General features: G+C 50.3%; 1 protein-coding gene across 1 annotated transcript in view; it reads right to left on the reverse strand.

The window, feature by feature from the left end:
* The window catches only part of pebp4 (phosphatidylethanolamine binding protein 4), a 447588-nt gene extending 429782 nt beyond the window's left edge, over nt 1-17806 (reverse strand). The window contains exon 1 of the mRNA XM_078565426.1: nt 17640-17806. The gene's annotated coding sequence lies outside the window, so the exon portion shown is untranslated. The remainder of the gene's footprint in view (nt 1-17639) is intronic.
* Nucleotides 17807-22789: the final 4983 nt, after the last annotated feature.

A 22789-nucleotide genomic window follows, 5' to 3' on the forward strand; every position in this document is an offset into this window, starting at 1 on the left:
ATCCCACCTCGCGTGCGCCCTCTCCCTGTCGCCCACCTCGCTCGTGCCCTCTCCCTCTCCCACCTTGCACACGCCCCCTCTCTCTGCCCACTCGCCCGCGGCTGCCTCTCCTCTCTCTCCCACCTCGCGCGCTCCTTCTGCCTCTCTACTCGCCCGTGCGCCCTCTGCCTCTCTCTCATCACTCGCCCGCGCGCCCTCTCCCTCTCTATCCCACCTCGCGTGCGCCCTCTCCCTGTCGCCCACCTCGCTCGTGCCCTCTCCCTCTCCCACCTTGCACACGCCCCCTCTCTCTGCCCACTCGCCCGCGCTGCCTCTCCCTATCCTCCCACTCACCTGCACTCCATCTCCCTCTCACCCGCGCTCCCTCTCACTCTCTCCCCACTCGCCCGTGCACCCCGTCCCTAACTCCCCACTCACCCGCGCGCCCCTCTCCCTCTCTCCCATCTCTCGCGCGCCCTCTCCCTGTCGCCCAACTCGCTCGCGCCCTCTCCCTCTCCCACCTCACATACGCCCCCTCTCTCTGCCCACTCGCGCGCGCGCCCTCTCACTCTCCCTCTCCCTCTCCCACCTTGCCCGTGCCCTCTCCCTCTCTCCTCACTCGTCCGCGAAACCTCTCTCTCTCCCCACTCGACAGCACGCCCTCTCCCTCTCTCCCACCTTTCACGCGACCTCACTGTCTCCCCACTGGCCTGCGCACGCTCTCCCTCTCTCCCACCTCGCGCGCGCCCTCTCCCTCTCTCCCCACTCGCCCGCGACACCTCTCCCTCTCTCTCCCACCTCGCGCGCGCACTCTCCCTCTCCCTCCCACCTCGTGCGCCGCTTCTCCCCTCTCTCCCACCTCACGCACCCCCTCTCCCTCTCTCCCCACCTCGCGTGCGCCCCTCTCCCTCTCTCTCTCCCACCTCGCGCGCACCCTGTCCCTCACTCTCACCCCACTCGCCCGCGCGCCCTAACCCTCTCTCTCTCACCACACGCCCGCGCGCCATCTCCCTCTCTCTCCCCACTCACCCGCGCCCCCTCTCCCTCTCTTCCCACTCGCCCGCGCTACCTCTGCCTCTCCACCCCACTCGCCCGCGTTCCCTCTGCCCTCTCCCCCACTCGCCCGCGCTCCCTCTCCCTATCCTCCCCACTCGCCTGCACTCCATCCCCCTCGCCCGTGCGCCCTCTCCCTCACTCTCACCACTCTCCCGCGCGTGCTCTCCCTCTCTCTCACCACTCGCCCGCGCGCCCTCTCCCTCTCTCTCACCACTCTCCCGCGCATGCTCTCTCTCTCTCACCACTCGCCCGCGCGCCCGCCTCCCACTCTCACCCAACCCGCGCGCGCCCTCTCCCTCACGCTCCCACCTCGTGCGCGCCCTCTCCCTCTCGCTCCCACCTCGCGCGCGCCCTGTCCCTCTCGCTCCCATCTCGAGCGCGCCCTCTCCCTCGCTCCCACCTCACGCACGCGCCCTCTCCCTCTCTCCACACTCGCCAGCACTTCCTCTCCCTCTCCCTCTCTCCCCACTCGCCCGCGCTCCCTCTCCCTCTCTCCCCACTCGCCAGCGCTCCCTCTCCGTCTCTCCCCACTCGCCCGCGCTCCGTCTCCCTCTCTCCCCACTCGCTCGTGCTCCCTCTCCCTCTCACCCCATTCACCCGCGCTCCCTCTCCCTCTCCCTCTCTCCCCACTCACCCATGTTCCCTCTGCCCTCTCCCCCACTCGCCCGCGCTCCCTCTCACTCTCTCCCCACTCACCCGCGCTCCCTCTCACTCTCTCCCCACTCGTCCGCGCTCCCTCTCCGTCGCCCACCTCGCTCGCGCCCTCTCCCTCTCCCACCTCGCACACGCCCCCTGTCTCTGCCCAATCGCGCGCGCGCCCTCTCACACTCCCTCTCCCACCTCGCCCGTGCCCTCTCCATCTCTCCTCACTCGTCCGCGAAACCTCTCTCTCTCCCCACTCGACAGCGCGCCCTCTCCCTCTCTCCCACCTTGTACGCGACCTCACTGTCTCCCCACTGGCCTGCGCACGCTCTCACTCTATCCCACCTCGCGCGCGCCCTCTCCCTCTCTCCCACCTCGCGCGCGCCCTCTCCCTCTCTCCCACCTCGCGCGCGCCCTCTCCCTCTCTCCCCACTCGCCCGCGACCCTCTCCCTCTCTCCCCACTCGCCCGCGACACCTCTCCCTCTCTCTCCCACCTCACGTGCGTCTTCTCCCTCTCTCCCACCTCGCGCGCACCCTCTCACTTTCCCCACTCGCGCGCGCCCCCTCCCTCTCTCCCCACTCGCCCGCGACACCTCTCCCTCTCTCCCCACTCGCCCGCGACACCTCTCCCTCTCTCCCCACTCGCCCGCGACACCTCTCCCTCTCTCTCCGACACCTCTCCCTCTCTCTCCCACCCTCGTGCGCTCCCTCTCCTTCTCTCCCACCTCGCGCGCCCCCTCTCCCTCTCTCCACCTCGCGCGCCCCCTCTCCCTCTCTCCCCACTCGCGCGCCCCCTCTCACTCTCCCCACTCGCCCTCGACACCTCTCCCTCTCTGCCCACTCCGCCCGCGACACCTCTCCCTCTCTCCACACTCGCCCGCACACCTCTCCCTCTCTCCCACCTCGTGTGCCCCTCTCCCTCTCTCCCACCTCGTGTGCCCCCTCTCCCTCTCTCCCACCTTGCGCGCACCCTCGCCCTCTCTCCCAGCTCGCGCGCCCTCTCCCTCTCTCCCCACTCGCCCGCGACACCTCTCCCTCTCTCCCCACTCGCCCGCGACACCTCTCCCTCTCTCCCCACTCTACCGCGAAACCTCTCTCTCTCCCCACTCGACAGCGCGCCCTCTCCCTCTCTCCCACCTTGCACGCGACCTCACTGTCTCCCCACTGGCCTGCGCACGCTCTCACTCTCTCCCACCTCGCGCGCGCCCTCTCCCTCTCTCCCACCTCGCGCGCGCCCTCTCCCTCTCTCCCCACTTGCGCGCGCCCTCTCCCTCTCTCCCCACTCGCCCGCGACACCTCTCCCTCTCTCCCCACTCGCCCGCGACACCTCTCCCTCTCTCCCCACTCGCCCGCGACCCCTTTCCCCACCCGCCCTCTCCCTCTCCGCACTCGCCCCCTCTCCCTCTCCCCACTCGCTCCTCTCCCTCTCTCTGCACTCTCCGCCTCTCCCTCTCTCCTCACTCTCCCGCGCTCCCTCTTCCTCTCTTCCCACTCGCCCGCGCTAACTGTGCCTCTCCACGCCACTCGCCCGTGCTCCCTCTGCCCTCTCACCCCACTCGCCCGCGCCCCCTCTCCCTCTCACCCCACACGCCCGCGCTCCCCTCTCCCTCACCCCCAACTCACTCACGCTCCCTCTCTCCCACGTGCCTTCTCCCTCTCTCCCACCTCGCGCACCCCCCTCTCCCTCACTCCCACATCGCGCAGCCCCTCTCCCCTCCCACCAACGCGCACCCTCTCCCTCTCTCCCACCTAGCGTGCACCCTCTCCCTCTCTCCCACTTCGCGCGCCCCCTCTCCCTCTCTCCCACCTCGCGCGCGCCCTCTCCCTCTCCCCCACTCGCCCGCGACACTTCTCCCTCTCTCCCACCTCGCACACCCCCTCTCCCTCTTTCCCACATCGCGCGCCCATTCTCCCTCTCTCCCACCTCGCGCACCCCCTCTCCCTCTCTCCCACATCGCGCGCACGCTCTCACTCTCTCCCACCATCGCGCGCACGCTCTCACTCTCTCCCACCTCGGCGCGCGCACGCTCTCACTCTCTCCCACCTCGCGCGCGCCCTCTCCCTCCACACCTCTCCCACCTCGTGCACTCCCTCTCCCTCCCCATCTCCCCCACCTCGCGCGCGCGCGCGCTCCCTCTCTCCCACCTCGCGCGCCACCTCTCCCTCTCTCCCCACTCGCCCGCGACACCCCTTCCTCTCTCCCCACTCGCCCGCGCCCTCTCCCTCTCTCCCACCTCGCGCGCCCCCTCTCCCTCTCTCCACACTCGCCCGCGCCCCCCTCCCTCTCTTCCCACTCGCCCGCGCTACCTCTGCCTCTCCACCCCACTCGCCCGCGTTCCCTCTGCCTATCCTCCCACTCGCCTGCACTCCATCCCCCTCTCGCCCGCGCGCCCTCTCCCTCTCTCCCCACTCGCGCGCGCCCTCTCCCTCTCCCCACTCGCCCGCGACCCTCTCCCTCTCCCCACTCGCCCCCTCTCCCCCTTTCCCCACACGCCCTCTCCCTCTCCCCACTCGCTCCGCTCCCTCTCTCTGCACTCTCCCACTCTCCCTCTCTCCCCACTCTCCCGCGCCCCCTCTGCCTCTCCACCCCACTCGCCCGCGTTCCCTCTGCCTTCTCCCCCACTCGCCTGCGCTCCCTCTCCCTATTCTCCCACTCACCTGCACTCCATCTCCCTCTCGCCCGCGCGCCCTATGCCTCTCTCTCACCACTTGCCCGCGCGCCCGCTCCCTCTCTCTCCCGCCTCGCGCGCGCCCTCTCCCCTCTCTCTCTCACCTCGCGTGCGCGCGCGCGCGCCCTCTCCCTCTCTCTCTCACCTCGCGTGCGCGCGCGCCCTCCTCCTCTCTCTCTCTCACCTCGCGTGCGCGCGCGCCCTCTCCTCTCTCTCTCACCTCGCGTGCGCGCGCGCGCCTCTCCCTCTCTCTCTCACCGCGTGCGCGCGCGCCCTCTCACTCTCTCTCTCACCTCGCGTGCGCGCGCGCCCTCTCACTCTCTCTCTCACCTCGCGTGCGCGCGCGCCCTCGCACTCTCTCTCTCACCTCGCGTGCGCGCGCGCCCTCTCACTCTCTCTCTCACCTCGCGTGCGCGCGCGCCCTCTCTCTCTCCCACCTCGCGTGCGCGCGCGCCCTCTCTCTCTCTCACCTCGCGTGCGCGCGCGCCCTCTCACTCTCTCTCTCTCACCTCGCGTGCGCGCGCGCCCTCTCACTCTCTCTCTCTCACCTCGCGTGCGCGCGCGCCCTCTCACTCTCTCTCTCACCTCGCGTGCGCGCGCGCCCTCTCACTCTCTCTCTCACCTCGCGCGGCGCCCTCTCACTCTCTCTCTCACCTTGCGTGCGCGCGCGCCCTCTCCTCTCTCTCACCTCGCGTGCGCGCGCGCCCTCTCCCTCTCTCTCTCGCCTCGCGTGCGCGCGCGCCCTCTCCCTATCTCTCCCGACTCGCGCCCGCCCTCCCCCTCTCTCCCACCTCGCGCCCACGCTCCCCTCTCTCCCACCTCGCGCCCACCCTCTCCCTCTCCCCCACCTCACGCGCACACGCGCTCTCTCTCTCTCACCCACCTCACGCGCATGCTCTCTTCCTCGCGCGCACCGGCTCCCTCCAACCTCGCGCGAACGTGCTCTCTCCCTCCCCACATGCACGTATGCACACACGATCTCTCCCCCATCGCTCACGTGTGTCCTCTCTCCCACCTCGTGTTCCCCCTCTCCCCGCTCATGCGCGCTCTCTCTCCCTCCTTCCCCCGCCCATTCTCTCTCTGACCCCTCCACCCACACACACACTCTCACTCTCTCTCTCCCTCAGTCTCTCGCAGTTTGCATGAACTGATAGTAGGCCTATCAGCACAAAGTGCAGGGTGATTGGCTGATTAGCTTTTCAGCACTTTTCAAATCTCATTCAGTTGAATGTCCAGTAAGTTTGATGAGCTGAGGTCGGAGGCCTCGGGGACTGCAATGTAGCCGTCAGTTGGACATGTTGCTTTACAACCTCCTTGACTCAATATCAAGTTCAACAATTTTCAGACCATAAGCACTTTGCCAATTTTTTCAGACAGCATGTGCTGATTTTATTGTTGTGCTCTCAACCCATCTCTTGATTCTTCATTTGTCCCATCACCACCCTCTTTTGCATTGCACCATCATCCCTTTTGTCCTTTAATCACTCCTGTCTTCACTTAATCACAGACCATCTTTGATTCTTTTCTCCCCCACAACCCCAGCCTTTCCATGCCTCTGCACCTACTTAAAGCCTGTTAGATGTGTAAAATTTACCAGTTCAGGTGAGTGGTCACCAATGTGAAATGTTAACTCTGTTTCTCTCTCCACAGATGCTGCCTGACCTGTGAAGTATTTCAAACGTGTTCTGCTTGTATTTCAGGTTTCCAGCAACCGCCTTTGTAAATCGTAACAGTGCCTGACTCTCTCCAAATCCAAGTGCTGGTATGCTTATGCTGTCTGCTTTTACACACTGTAACTGACTGTGGCCAAACATGTCATTCTTCATCTCCTGCCCTTGCTTTACCTGCAGAGGTGCCAGCGGAGTGACCCAATCCAAACTACCAATATTATCACTGCAGCTGGCAGTGCCGATCTTTTGTTGCTCCAACCTGTATCAACTACTGGGTTCTCCAAAGAGTACAAAGCTCAAGCATTCACCTTTGCTCAAGTCAAGCGTCACTTGATGTCAGCTAGCGTGATGGTCAGGGCTTCACAATCAGTTTCTGGAGCTCCAAGTTAGGGAAAGGGAAATCCTCAAACACAGTTGCTTCACTAAACATTATCCATCACAGCACATCATTTCAAAAGGACTTCTTTGGTTGTAAAGCACCTTGGGATGCTCTATGGTCATGAAGGACACTATATAAATGCAAGTGTTTTTATTCTTATCTCTAACTCCTGCTCCATGTATACATACGTTGAAATCAAATGAGAACGAAATCAAATTGAGGTAAAATCTCCTCCACCTTTAGAGGAGAATAATGTCAGAGAATTGGAAAGGAATAAAAATCAAGTCATTTCAATCAATTAAAGTGTTGTATTTATTTTTTTTAATTTCCCACTTCCAAGTTGACATGCATCATGGTGAGCAGTGACAGTTCATATATTTCATCAAATCACATCCTTAGTCACAAGGTAATACTGCACCACGCAATTTGATAATATTGAAACTTATTTCACTTCAACTGCAAGGTAATATTATACCTTGCATGCAATAAGATTGCAGAGTCATTCCCAAAAGTCATCCTCTTCCACATGTCGGCTGAAGCTAAATTCATTCCTCCCATCAACAACTCATTACACGCCTCCATTTCAGTTTCCCCTCAAATTATGCCCAGTTGATTTTTTGTATCTTATTCGGACCTGTACATCATACCTCTCAAATGTTTCTCTCAAATTAACACTCGCATTCTTTGTTCCCCCAAATTGATTTGTTTCATGACCACACATTCCAGCTACTTCTCTTAACCAGATTTAAGAGTGCTGATCCCTACAATATAGATTCTGCAAATTAACAGCAAATTAGTGAATATTACACACATACAAGGATTATTCAACCTTCAGTGTAGTTTAAATAACTGCATTAATTGCCCAAAATCCACTCCTAGAGTTTATAAAGCCGCCAGAACCCCTTCGTTTACAGCATTATCATACTTATCTTCATCCTACGCTGTCTGTAAGTGAAATTTAAATTCAAGCATGAAGACATTGTGGTAAGCATTAGCATTCCTGTTCATTTTGAAAGATTTATGCACTTGGTTGTCTGCATTTGAAATATTGTGAAAAATATGGGAACTACATTACAAAATAATTAGAGATGAGAAAGATCATTTGGTCCATTTTAATTGATCCATCCAGAAACTCTTTACAAAGAATCATAGAATCTTCCAGCCCAATAATCCTATGCCAGCTCTTTGAAAGATTTACCTGATAAATTCCACATTCCCAATCTTGCCCCAGAGCCCTGTTTTGCCTTTTCATAAATATCTCCAATTCCTTTTGAAAAGTTACAATTTAAATTGCTTTCACTACCCATTCAGACAGTGCATTTCGGATCATAAATAATCACTGTGTCAGAAGACATTTCATATTGCCCTGGTTCTTTGCAAATTATCTTAAATCTGCACCCTCTGATTACTGACATTGCAAAGAAGGGTTAACAATATCCACACACTGGAAGATAAAGTGTCCCCACATACATTCATGTCTGCGTCCTTAAGACTTCAGGAAGCAGAAGTGAAAGTCATAATGGGATATTGGCCTGGGTGAGAGGCAGTAATGGTTTTCTCGCCAGGGCTAGGGCATCAATTATGTATATCACAATGGGGTAAATCGGATCAGCAGGTGTATAAATTTTATGGTGAACGGAGGGCCAAAAGCTAGACAGTTGGAATTTTGGAAGTACAGTTGGTAGCAAATTAGGAAGGAGTTTTTTCTTGGGACAGACATAGAAGGAAGAAGAGTGAGGAGAAGGAAGTGAGACATGGATGAAGGCACAAGGCAGTGATTAGAACATAACATAAGAAATAGGAACAGGAATAGACCATTCAGTCCCTCAAGCTTGCTCTGCCATTCAATAAGATCATGGCTGATCTTCTTGTGTTTCAATTTCCACATTCCCATCTAACCCCGATAACCTTTGATTCTCTTGTCAAACAAGAATCTATCTACCTCTGCCTTAAAAATATTCACTGACCCCACCTCCACCAACTTCTGAGGCAGAGAGTTCCAAAGTCGCACAACCCTCAAAGAAAATATTTCTCCTCATGTCTGTCCTAAAAGGGCAACCACTAATTTTAAAACAGTGCCCCCTAGTTCTGGATTCACCCACAAAAGGAAACATCCTTTCGATGTCCACCTTGTCAAGGCCATTCAGGATCTTGTATACTTCAATCAAACTATCCCTCAGTCTTCTAAACTCCAGAAGAAACAAGCCCAGACTGTCCAACCTTTCCTCATAAGACAACCCACTTATTCCAAGTATCAATCTAGTAAACCGCATTTGAACCGCCTCCAATGCATTTACATCCTCTTTTAATTAAGGAGACCAAAGCTGCACACAGTATTCGAGGTGCTATCTCAACAATGCCCTGCATAGCTGAAGCATAACATCCTTACTTTTATGTTCAATCCCTCTCGTAATAAAGGGTAGCATTCCATTAGCCTTCTTTATTCCTTGCTGTACCTGAATACTAACTTTTTGTGACTCACGTACTAGAACATCTCGATCCCTCTGCACCTCAGAATTATGCAGCCGTTCTCCATTTTAGTAATACTCTGCTTTTTTGTTCTTCCTGCCAAAGTGAACAACTTCACATTTTCTCACATAAAACTCCATTTGCCAGATCTTTGCCCACTCACTCAACCTATCTATATCCATCTGCAACCTCATGTCCACTTCACAACATACTTTCCTACCTATCTTTGTGTCATCTGCAAATTTAGCTACCATGTATTCACTCCCCTCATCTAAGTCATTGATGTAAATTGCAAAACGTTGAGGCCCCAGTACAGACCCCTGTGGGACTTGTCACAACCTGCCAATCAGAAAAGACCCATTTATGCATAATCTCTGCTTTCTGCCAGCCAGCTAATCTTCTATCCATGCTAATATGCTACCCTCTACACCATGTGTTTTTATTTTCCATAATAATCTTTGATGGGGCACCTTTTCAAACGCCTTCTGGAAATCCAAGGACAGGCTCCCCTTTATCCACTGCGGATGTTACTCCTTAAAAAACTCCAATAAATTGGTTAAACATGATTTTCCTTTTACAAAACCATGCTGACTCTCCCCAATTGCTTTGAGCTCTAAGTGCCCAGCTATAACCTCCTTAATGATCGATTCTAATAATGTCCCCATGACAGACGTCAAGCTAACTGGCCTATAGTTTCCTGTTTTCTGCCTCCCTCCCTTCTTCTTGAATATTGGGGTTATATTTGCTATTTTCAAATCTGATGGAACCTTTCCAGACACAAACTAGCGAATTTTGGAAAATTAACACCAACGCATCAACTACCTCATTAGCCACCTCTTTTAAGACCCCAGGACGTAGTCCATCGGAACCCGGAGATGCAGCTCCATCAATTTGTTCAGTACTGTTTCCCTTGTGATTTCAATTTCACCAAGTTCCTTTCTCCTGTTCACCTCCTGATTTGAAGCAATTACTGGAATGTTTTTTGTATCCTCTATAGTGAACACAGAAGCAAAATATTTGTTCATTTCTTCCACCATTTCCTCAATATCTACTATTGACTCCCCACTGTCACTCTCTAGAGGAACAACACTCATTTAACTTACTCTTATCCTTTTTAAATAGCTGTAGAAACTCGTATCTGTTTTTACATTTCGAGCTAGCTTCTGCTCGTACTCTAATTTCTTTCTCCTGATTAACCTTTTAGTCATTCTCTGCAGTTCTTTATATTCTGTCCAATCATCTATCCTGCCACTCATCTTTGCAGAGTTGTATGCTTCTTCCTTAAGTTCGAAGCTTTCCTTAACATCTCTAGTTAACCATTGATGGTGGGTTCTCCCCTTAGAATTTTTAATTATAGTAGAAATGTACTTATTCTGAATACTCTGAAATATCCCCTTAAATGTCTGCCATTGCTTCTCTATTGATCTATCCTCCAGCCTAGTTTCCCAGTTCACTTCAGCTAGCTCAGCTTTCATCCCCACATAGTTGCTCTTATTCAAGTTTAAGATACTAGTCTTAAGACTTGCTCTTTTCCCTTTAAAACTGGATGTAAAATTCAATCGTATTGTGGTCACTGCTACCGAGGTGTGCCTTTACTCTAAGGTCATGAGTTAATCCTGTCACATTACACAATACCAAATCTAGTATAACCTACTTTGTTCTGGAACCAATCTCGAAAGCATTCTCAGAACTCCTATCCAGGCTACTACTGCCAGTTTATGTGTAGATTAAAACCACCCATGATTATTGCCATCCCTTTATCTCACACACACAATATTTTCTCTTGAATGCTTTGTCCTACACTGTGGCTACTGTTAGGGGGCCTGTAGACCACTCCCACTAATGACTATTATCCTCTACTATTCCTCATCGCCACCCAAAGCGATTCTACATCCTGATCTCCCGAGCTAAGGTCATCTCTAACTATTGCACCAATGCCCTCTTTGATTAACAGTGTTACTCCTCCACCTTTACCTAGCTTCCTATTCTTACTGAATATCATGTACCCTTCAATATTAAGGACCCAATCATTGTTGTCCTGCAGCCACGTCTCCGTAATTGCTATCAGGTTATATTTATTTACTTCAATGTGAGCCATCAATTCATTTACTTTGTTATGAATGCTACGTGCATTCAGAAAGAGAGCCTTCAGTTTTGTCTTTTTGTTACCTTTGTAACATCTAGTCTTGACTGTTGAAGTGTTCTTAGGTTTTTTCTCTCTGTCCCTTCCTGCCATTCTCTGACCCTCATTTCTCACGTTATTACTTTGTTCTCCTGTCTTGACTCTACACCTTGAATTGCTACCTCTCCCCAAGCTTGATCCCTCACTTCCCTTGTTTAGTTTAAAGCCCTTTCTACTTCCCTAGTTATGTGATTTGCGAGAACACTCATCCCAGCATGGTTCAGGTGTAAACCATCCCAATGGTACAGCCCCCACTTTCCCCAGTACTGATGCCAGTGCCTAACAAACCGGAACCCGCTTCTCACACACCAGTCTTTGAGCCACACATTCATCTCTCTAATCCTATTTGCCCTATGCCAATTTGCACGTGGCTCAGGTAATAATCCAGAGATTACTACTTTTGAGGCTCTGCTTCTTAATTTGGTACCTAGCTCCTCATACTGACTTTGCAGAGCCTCTTTCCTAGTTCTACCTATGTCATTGGTACCTACATGGACCACGGCAACTGGACCATCCCCCCACCACTGCAAGCTCCTCCCCAGCCCTGAGCAGATGTCCCAAACCCTGGCACCGGGCAGGCAACATAGCCATCTGGACTCTCACTCTTTGCTGCAGAGAACAGTGTCAATCCCCCTCACTATACTATCCCCTACTACCACTACATGCCTTTTTGCTCCCCCCACTTGAACAGCTTCCTGTACCATAGTGCCGTGGCCAGCCAGCTCATCCACCTTGCAGACTTCGTTTTCATCCACACAGGTTGTGAGCACCTCAAACCTATTTGACAATTGCAAATTGGCTCCTTCCCTACTATCTGCTCTGTCCCGTTACTTGCCTCACTGACAGTCACATCCTCCTGTCTCTCACTGCTGACCAAAACAGATGACCCTACTCTAAGAAGTGTGACTGTCTTCTGGAATAAAGTATCCATGTATTTCTCCCCCTCCCTTATGTTGCGCAGTGTCTGCATTTTGGTTTCCAGATCAATAATCCTGATCCAGAATTCTTCAAGCTGCTTACACTTCCTGCAGACCGCCTTGACATCCAAAAGCACCCACATCTCACAGCTGCAACATAACACCTGCCATTCTAACTTGTTATTTAGTTAATTTACTTCAATTACTTATGTATGCTACAATTTACTGGGGTAAATCTTTCCTTCAGCGGGTGGGCTGTTCGGGAGCGGGGCCGATCGCCACCTGCAATCGGCTGTGCGCCGCCATTTTACGCAGACAAGCCAATTAAGACCCACTGAACATAACGCGTGGCCAGTAGCACTCAACGCTACCTGAACGGGCGGGGGGGAAGAAGGGAAATTCGGGGCCTGTGCACACAGCAATCTCCCTGAGGCACGGAGCTGCCTCAGGCAGACTAAGTTGATATTAAAACTTTTTTATAAATAATGTAAAAAATTATTTAAACATGTGCCCTCATGTGACAATATCACATAAGCTGGGACAGGTTTGTGAATTTTGCAAATTTTATTTAATTATTTTATAAAACCTTCAGGGAACCTCATCCCACCCGTGGATGAGGTTTCCTGAAAAACGCGAAGGCCATTTGGGCTCTTCGCCTGCCCAACATTAAGATTGGACGGGCAGTGTTGTTAATAAGGTAAATTACTTTTTTAATGGCCTTAATAGGCCGTTGACAGTACTGCGGGCGCGCAGTTGCCTCTGGCACACGCCCGCTGAACAACACTGGAATGACACGCAATGACATCGGTACGCATGCCCGACGTCATCTCGTGTCACTTTACACGTCGGTGTGTCGGGCACACCTCCACACACCGACACCAATATTCTGCCTATTGTGTTTATTGAATGCAAGTACTACTGACAACTAAAGGTTATATGCTTAACTACACAGTACTATGTGTTTTAGATGCTTGTTTAAATTACTTTATTTTTATTGCTTTTTTTTATCTTTATAGTTTGATTTTAATTTTAAAGTTTTCAAATTTTGTTTTTTTTATTTTAAAGTTTTAGTTCTTTTTATTTATAGATCTACCTTAACTCGCCTGTCCTAAGCTGGTTTCTCACACACTGTCCCTTAGGCTGAGCACTTACCGACTAATCAACTTAGTAGCTTCCTGTGACGTCACAGTTGCTTTTTTTCTCTTTTTCCCCAACTGCGCCCTTCATAAACTGAAGTCCCCGCCACTCTCCGCGTCCTTTTTAAACTGAAGTCCCCACCACTCTCCGCACCTTACCTATGATTGACATAATGGAAGAAGCAAGATGATGTGAATGGCAAAGTCAGGACGATGGCCCTGTACATGGGTTAGGTAATTTGTATGGAGGGAGAGACAATGAGAGGGTCAGAGGCCAGTGAACTCCAGGAGACAGCATGATGAATTGAGATGGGGGTTGATATCACCAAGGATGAGAGTTTGCTCAGTGCAAAGGCTGAGAGAGGAAAGCAGTGAAGTTACCTGGGTGAGAAAATGTTTAGGATACTTTAGTGGGAGACAGAGAACAAGAATTTGAAATGGCAAGTGAGAAGGGTGGTGCTCAGTGAGATGCTCAAATGAGGAAAAAGTGCCAGAAGTGTAGGGACAGACTGTTATGAAGCTATTAATGTATAAAATGCTATTGGAAATTATTGTTTTTTAAATAGAGGTTTAGTCTGTGGGTGTGTCTTAATTGGATTAAAGCCAGCTAGTCAGGGTGCTTTATTGTATATGAGATGTGAACAGTAAGGTGGAATGGATTTGCATTTTGTTGAAGAGAGCATTCAGGAAGGGGAGTGAAATCTGGCACCTAGCTAGAAGAGACCAAGCACTTCCCCACGTTGTATTCCATCTGCCACTTCTTTGCCCGTTCTCCTGTCCAAATCCTTCTGCAGCCTCCCCGCCTCCTCAATACTACCTGTCCCTCCACCTATCTTTGTATCATCTGCAAACTTAGCCAGCATGCCCTCAGTTCCTTCATCTAGATCATTAATGTATAAAGTGAAAAGTTGTGGTCCCAACACTGACCCCTGTGGAACTCCACTAGTCACCGGCCGCCATCCTGAGAAGGATCCCCTTATCCCCACTCTCTGCCTCCTGCCAGATAGCCAATCTTCTATCCATGCTAGTACCTTGCCTCTAACACCATGGGCTCTTATGTTACTGAGCAGCCTCCTGTGCGACACCTTGTCAAAGGCCTTCTGGAAGTCCAGGTAGATAACATCCATTGGCTCTCCTTTGTCTAACCTACTTGTTATCTCTTCAAAGAATTATAACAGATTTGTCAGGCATGATGAAACCATGCTGACTTTGCCCTACTTTACCATGCACTTCCAAATATTCTGAAATCTCATCCTTAATAATGGACTCTAAAATCTTACCAAACGACCGAGGTTAGGCTAATCGGACTGTAATTTCCCGTCTTTTGCCTCACTCTCTTCTTAAACAGGGGGATTACATTAGCGATTTCCCAGTCCTCTGGGACCCTCCGTGTCTCCAGTGATTTATTATTAATAAAATTGGTATTAAGAAAGGGGTTTTATTGTTCGAAGAAGTGGATTTCAAAGGGGCTGGTGATAAAATGAGAATTTACATTCTAAGAGATGTGCTGGGTATAATAGACAGCAGTTTTGTGAGTGCAGGGCAGAGGCATGTAACATCAAAGCAGCTGTAAGCCTGCACAGGGACCAAAGTGAAAGGAACCTCATTTTGAATTTGTAAAGTGAAAATGTTTTGCCTGGCATCTGCTTAAAGTCTATGGGTTGCTGTTACCTTAGTGGAGATTAGTTTGAGAATCTGGTAAAAGTTATGACAGTAGTAATTTGTAGCCATGTGTAAATATTTAACTTGTGTAAATTAATAAATGTCTCATGTGATTTGATATAAAAACCTCTCGAGAACTATTGGTGTTATGCCTGAATTCAGAGTTGCATTTCAAAACATACCAAATGAAAATATAGGTTATGACAGACGTCTAAAGTTTCCCTCTGGGATTTTTAAATAACTCAGCTTTATCAACTGCTGTGTCATAAGACAGACCAAGGGTGATTTGGGGCTCAGAGCCACACTGACACATTGACAGTTTGTGCAAGGCATGTGGAGGAAGACATAGCCTGGCAGAAACGCTTCACTGACAGAAAAGCTGCCATCACTCCTCAGCCAGGTTTCTACCAAGGCCATGACGTCGATCCAAACATCCACAATAAGCTCATAGATGGCAAGAGCATTGTTCACAAATGTCTGCACACTCTGGAGGGAGATTGGGAGGGGGCAATGATAACTCATCCACTGGCCGCGTCAGCACTGGAAGGGATGAGTTGGACAGGGAGGAGATTGGCAAAATTAGCCCCCAGTGGCTATGTAGAGTAGAGTCAGAGAGAGAGTAAGATGGGGCTGTTTGGGTTGCTGCTCATTGGGGGGCAGTGACAAGTATCTCAATGGGCCCTTCATAGCATGCCAAAACAGATTACAGCAGGAAGCTGCAGGCTTATCTAAGACAGAGTCAAGCTTGACATGGCAGCAGTGAGTAGGAAGGTCCAGGACAACTAAATGGTTGTGATAAGGGGTTTTTGGGGACAGCACACACAAGGTGAAAAAAATGAAAGGGAACATGACAACAGAAGAGATGGATAAAGTGCAAAAAAAGCTTAAAAGGGGATCAAGAAAAAAGTGCATACAAAAGTGATAGCTTAATAGATTAATTTACAGGGTCCAAAGCAACAGCCAAAATGCAAATGCTTTTTTCTTTTATAACTTGCGCTGATTCATTCAGAGGACATACAACTGCAAACAAATTGCAACATGGGCCATGTTTGGATATGTTAACAACAAAATTAACTTAATTTTGAAATAGTCCTTAGCTGTCATTTTCGACCATTCAGAAACATGCTGACTTCAAGTGTGCAAACAGTGGGTTCAGTGCATTGATCAGCAAAATTCAAGAACTGCTATCCTCTTCATGATTTTCAATTACCAGTCTCTGCTGCTGGAGAAACACCAATCTTCAGGCCGACTAACTAAATGCCATTTTTTCCCAATTGTACTTCGAAACAAAGAATTTGCCACAAGCAAGGACACGTGGAAATTTTAAATTGAACACTTCCAGGTTCTCGAAATGTATAAGCAGTGAGAATCCGATGTCCTGACAGAAAACAGTTCAAGACATAACCATGTAAATCATGATAATTTCATGGACCTTAGTGTAATTATGGCAGCTGGTATCTAGTGTAGTAAATACAACAGTCAACTTCAGAGCTGTCAACATCAGGGAAATAGCAGTAAGTGCTTTGATAATCAAAAGGAGTGACAAACTGCAACATATTAGCCAAAATTCACTCATATGGATTTAAAAAAACAAGCAACAGACAATAACAACTTGCATTTATATGGCACCTTTAATGTCCCAAGTTGCTTGCGAGGAGCTTTATAAAGCAAAATTTGATACTGAGCCACTTAAAAACATATTCAAACAAGACCAGTTTTATGGAGGCATCTTCAAGGAGGAGAAAGAGGTAGAAAGAAATTAAGATGTTTCGGGAGAAAATTCCAGAGCTCAGGTTGGTCCAGTTGGTTTCTTCTGGATGAGGCCTTAAATTGTAGTCCCACCTAATCTCTCAGCTGGATGGGCACTATTTCAAAGAACCTGGGAGTCCTGAAATAAAACGGAAAAAAAACGCTGGAAAAACTCAGCAGGTCTGGCAGCATCTGTGGAGAGAGAAACAGAGTTAACGCTTCGTACGAGTCCGTACGAACTCTTCTTCGGAGCTTGGGCGTTCTTCCCGGCGTCCGGGCCACTCGACCAACCTCACTGAGAAAAGAAAGATTCCCTGGTCACGGCCGGGGTGCCGTGCTTGGGATCCAGCCGTGGGCAAATGTGGCTGCCACCTTTGCTGCATCCACAACGGTGGCTCCACCACAAACATGCTTCTGTTGGCTGCGAGGCTCTTTGGGACATCCTGAGGCAGTGGAAAGCTCTGGATGAAATGCAAATATTTTGCTCCCAGTGCAAAGCCTGCTCAGGTCACAGAGCTAACTTTCCATGAGTGTGGCTGTCTCTCTCTCTCTCTCTCTGAGACCCCTTTGGACAGGAATAACTTACCCTTTAGGTAACTCTACCCTGGCTCAGTACCCCTGAACATCACTCTTCGCAGCTCTCTCATGTTGACAGGGGAGCTGTCAACAAATACAAACTCCATTTACAGAGGGGTGTGTGTACTTTTCAAGGCAAAAGCAGCCGACATTTTACACTTTATTTCCCACTGGAAGAAAGCTGGGAGTGACAGACTTGGAGCAGTTGGCAGCTCTGCACGGGCGACTGGTGTAGAATTAATAAAGTTCCACCTTCGCCGAACATTTCCACAGGCCGAGGCTGAGGGATTTCACCTTTTTAAAAAAAAAAGCTGATTTTGAAGTAATTCACCTCGTTGATTTTTTTTTAAAACCCCCGTTTTAAAAAGAAACGTGCGATTGAAGGAAACGGGACATGTCCAGGGATGGGGGGGGGTCAACAACAACAACAACTGGCGCAAAATGCGCCAGCGTAAAAATGGGGGGGTCATTTGCGCTTTATTTTGAGCCCCTTGAAGAAAAGAAGGCAATTTCGCCTCATGATTTGTCAAACGCCATCCCGCAAGGGCTTACCTGCCGACAGTGAGGGTGATTTTTTTGGTTTGTTTGTTTATTATATTCCCGGTCCAGTTGAACGCCGCGCCGGCCGCTCGGTGTTTGCCAGACGCCAAAACGGACGAAAAGCTCCGCGCGCCCTCATTCAGCTCAACGGCCAGCTACAAGTTCCCGCCTTCCCGGCCGTCCTATTGGCGGAGACGTCGGGCCGAGTGGGCACCCGATTGGCTGAGATCCGCGTCCATCATCCTGCGTCAGCCGCAAACTGTCCACGCCCACCCCTTTTTTTTTGCAAAAATATACTTTATTCATAAAATATCTTCAACCACATTCCAAACCATTTCAAAATCACCATTACAAAGGTACAATCAGGTTCAACTTTTACAACATGTATCACGAGGTGCATCAGTACAAACAATGAATATTACAATCATTTGCAGACATTCATTTTGAGCTGTACAGCCCGAGGGGATTTAAATAGTTCCCAGTCCCTCGGTGCGCTGTGGCAGAAAGGTCTTAGGCAGCGACCCTTCCTCATTGTGCCTTTGCGGCAGCTGCCCGAAGCTTTAGTGCGTCCCTCAGCATGTAGTTCTGGACTTTGGAATGTCCCAGTCTGCAACACTCGGTCGGGGACAACTCTTTGCGCTGGAAGACCAACAAGTTTCAGGCAGACCAAAGAGCGTCTTTCACCGAGTTGATGATCCTCCAGCTGCAGTTGATGTTTGTCTCGGTGTGTGTCCCTGGGAACAACCCGTAGAGCACAGAGTCCTGTGTCACAGAACTGCTCGGGATGAACCTCGACAGCAACCACTGCATCTCTCTCCAGACCTTCTTTGCAAAGGCACAATCCACAAGGAGGTGAACAACAGTCTCTTCCCCACCACAGCCACCTCGAGGGCAACGTGCCGAGGGGGTGAGACTCCTGTCGTGTAGGAAGGATCTGACAGGGAGGGCCTTTCTCACCACCAGCCAAGCTACGTTTTGGTGCTTGTTGACGATGAGGCATTCTGCCAAATGACTTTGACAGTCTGCTCGGGGAACCATCCCACAGGATCCACCCTCTCTTTTCCCTCAGGGCCTCTAAGACGTTACATGCCGACCACTGCCTGATGGACTTGTGGTCAAAGGTGTTTCTCTGCATAAATTTTTCCACAAGGGACAGGCAGGCCAAGAAGAAGGTCTTGGGCTTTCAGCTCTTTGATCTACTCCAGCCTGTACATCCTGTCGGGAGAGTCACAGCTTAGTTGGACTGTTCATGTACAGTGACTAGAATGCCTGACGTTCACTCACTAAAGCGAATCTACTTTGGAGAGCTTTGAGTCTGGGATGGCAGTCAAAGGAGGCACCTCAAGGCTTCACTTAGACACTTTGATGTCAACCCGCAGTTCCTGAGAAAAGCTTGCCCAGGATCACTACACCTGGCTCAACCAAACAAAAAACTCCCTTTGAAAGCATGCGCCAATCAGAGGCAGAGAGAAAACACAAGCCGAGGAAATCCTGAGCCAAAAGCTCACCCAAAACTCAATCACAGAATCACGGAATCACACAGTGCAGAAGAGGTCCTTTGGCCCATCGAGTCTGCACCGACATGTGAGAAACACCTGACCTACCTACCTAATCCCATTTACCAGCACTTGGCCCATAGCCTTGAATGTTATGACGTGCCAAGTGCTCATCCAGGTACTTTTTAAAGGACGTGAGGCAACCCGCCTCCACTACCCTCCCAGGCAGTGCATTCCAGACCGTCACCACCCTCTGGGTAAAAAAGTTTTTCCACACATACCCCCTAAACCTCCTGCCCCTCACCTTGAACTTATGCCCTCTTGTGACTGACCCTTCAACTAAGGGGAACAGCTGCTCCTATCCACCCTGTCCATGCCCCTCATAATCTTGTACACCTCGATCAGGTCGCCCCTCAGTCTTCTCTGCTCCAACGAAAACAACCCAAGTCTATCCAACCTCTCTTCATAACTTAAATGTTTCATCCCAGGCAACATCCTGGTGAATCTCCTCTGTATCCCCTCCAGTGCAATCACATCCTTCCTATAATGTGGTGACCAGAACTGCACACAGTACTCCAGCTGTGGCCTCACCAAGGTTCTATACAACTCCAATATGACCTCCCTACTTTTGTAATCTATGCCTCGATTGATAAAGGCAAGTGCCACATATGCCTTTTTCACCACCCCACTAACATGCCCCTCCGCCTTCAGAGATCTATGGACACACACGCCAAGGTCCCTTTGTTCCTCAGAACTTCCTAGTGTCATGCCGTTCATTGAATACTTCCTTGTCAAATTACTCCTTCCAAAGTGTATCACCTCACACTTTTCAGGGTTAAATTCCATCTGCCACTTATCTGCCCATTTGACCATCCCGTCTATATCTTCCTGTAGCCCAAGACACTCAACTTCACTGTTAACCACCCGGCCAATCTTTGTGTCATCCGCAAACTTACTAATCCTACCCCCCCCCCCCCACATAGTCATCTATGTCATTTATATAAATGACAAATAATAGGGGACCCAGCACAGAGCCCTGTGGTACGCCACTGGACACTGGCTTCCAGTCACTAAAGCATCCTTCTGTCATCACCCTCTGCCTCCTACAACTAAGCCAATTTTGAATCCACCTTATCAAATTACCCTGTATCCCATGTGCCTTTGCCTTCTTTATAAGTCTCCCACGTGGGACCTTGTCAAAGGCTTTGCTGAAATCCATATAAACTACATCAATTACACTACCCTCATCTACACAACTGGTCACCTCCTCAAAAAAATTCATTCAAATTTGTTAGGCATGACCTCCCTCTGACAAAGCCGTGCTGACTATCCCTGATCCAACCTTGCCTCTCCAAGTGGAGATAGATACTCTCCTTCAGAAATTTCTCCAAGTTTCCCAACCACTGACGTGAGACTCACTGGCCTTTGGTTCCCTGGCTTATCTCTACAACCCTTCTTACATAGCGGAACCACATTAGCTGTTCTCCAGTCCTCTGGCACCTCCCCCGTGGCCAGAGAGGAATTAAAAATTTGGGTCAGCGCCCCTGCGATCTCCTCCCTTGCCTCCTACCGCAGTCTGGGACACAAATCATCCGGACCTGGAGATTTGTCCACTTTTAAGTCTGCCAACACCTCCAACCAATACCTGTCACTCCCTATATCAATTTGCTTAAGAACCTCGCAGTCTCTCTCCCTGAGTTCAATACCTTCATCCTCATTCTCTTGGGTGAAAACAGACATGAAGTATTCATTCAACACTCTAGCGATGTCCTCTGGCTCCACCCATAGATTGCCCCCTTGGTCCCTTATGGGTCCTACTCTTTCTCTGGTTATCCTCTTCCCATTGATATACTTATAGAATATCTTGGGATTTTCCCTACTTTTACCAGCCAGAGCTTCCTCATACCCCCTCTTTGCTCTGTTAATTGCTTTCTTAAGCTCCATCCTGCACTGTCGGTACTCCACTAATGCCTCTGCTGATTTGCTTCCCTTGTACCTGCTAAAAGCGTCTCTTTTCCTTCTCATCGTAACCTGAATATTTCTGGTCATCCATGGTTCTCTGGGCTTGTTACTCCTTCCTATCACCCTAGTGGGAACATGTTGAGCCTGTACCCTCCCCATTTCCTTTTTGAACACCCCCCACTGTTCTTCTGTAGATTTCCCCACAAGTATCTGTTCCCAGTCTACCTTGGCCAAATCCTGCCATATTTTACTAAAATCCACCCTCCCCCAATCCAAACATTTTTTTGCAACTTGTCGATTTCTTTGTCCATAACAAACTTAAACTGTACCATGTTGTGTTCGCTATCACTAAAATGCTCGTCCACCACCACCTCAGCCACATGTCCAGCTACATTTCCCAGAATTAGGTCCAGCAATGCACCATCCTTTGTTGGACCCTCAACATATTGACCTAAAAGATTCTCCTGTACACATTTCAAGAAATCCACTCCATCCAAGCCCTTAACACTATGTCTATCCCAATTAATGTTGGGAAAGTTGAAATCACCTAATATAATTACCCTATTGTTATTGTTTTTACACACCTCCACAAATTGTGCACATATTTGCTCCTCAATTTCCACTGACTATCTGGGGGTCTATAATAAACACCTAATAATGTGGTTGCCCCTTTTTTATTCCTAACTCTATCCACAAAGCTTCATTCGATGCCCTCTCCAAGATATCATCTCTCCTTACTGCAGTAATGGACCTCTTAACTAATAATGCAATGCCTCCTCCTATTTTACCCCCTACCCCTGTCTTGCCTGAAGATTCTATATCCCGGAATATGGAGCTGCCAATCCTGCCCTTCCCTTAACCACGTCTCAGTGATGGCTACTATATCAGAATTCCACATGTCAATCCTCACCCTTAACTCATCCGTTTTACGTGTAATACTCCTGGCATTAAAGTAGAGGCCATCCAGCCTTGCCTTACTCCCTTGAAGCGTTTTGCAGCTGTACTTCCTCTGACTTGATTGTTTTACTGTATTATGATGTGTCCCTATTCTGCTAACATTCTGTGTCCCCTCCCCCTGCCAAATTAGTTTAAACTCCTCCCAACAGCACTAGCAAACCCGCCCACAAGGATGTTAGTCCCGCTCTGGTTCAGATGTAGACCGTCCCGCTTGTACAGCTCCCACCTTCCCCAGAAACGGTCCCAGTGATCCAGGAATCTAAAACCCTCCCTCCTGCACCAACTCTTAAGCCACGTATTCATCTGAGCTATTCTCCTATTTCTGAGCTCGCTAGCACGTGGCACTGGGAGTAATCCAGAGATTACAACCCGAGAGGTCTTGCTTTTTAGTCTACTGTCTAACTCCCTGGATTCTTGATGCAAGACCTCATCCCTCTTTCTACCTATGTCATTGGTACCAACATGTACCATGACCTCTGCCTTATCATCCTCCCCCTTCAGGATGCCCTGCAGCCGTTCAGTGACATCCCAGACCATGGCACCAGGGAGGCAACAAACCATCCTGGAGTCATGTTGACGACCACAGTAGCGCTTATCTGTTCCCCTGACTATAGAATCCCCTATTGCAATTGCTCTTACCCCCTTCCTCCTCTCCTGTACAGACAAGCTGCTTATGGTGCCAGAAACTTGGCTCTGTCAGCACTACCTGGAGGAACTAGTGCCCTCAACAGCCCCCAAAACGGAATA

This window comes from Cetorhinus maximus, chromosome 20, assembly GCF_964194155.1.
Source record: "Cetorhinus maximus chromosome 20, sCetMax3.hap1.1, whole genome shotgun sequence".
NCBI classification, from domain to species: Eukaryota; Metazoa; Chordata; class Chondrichthyes; order Lamniformes; family Cetorhinidae; genus Cetorhinus; species Cetorhinus maximus.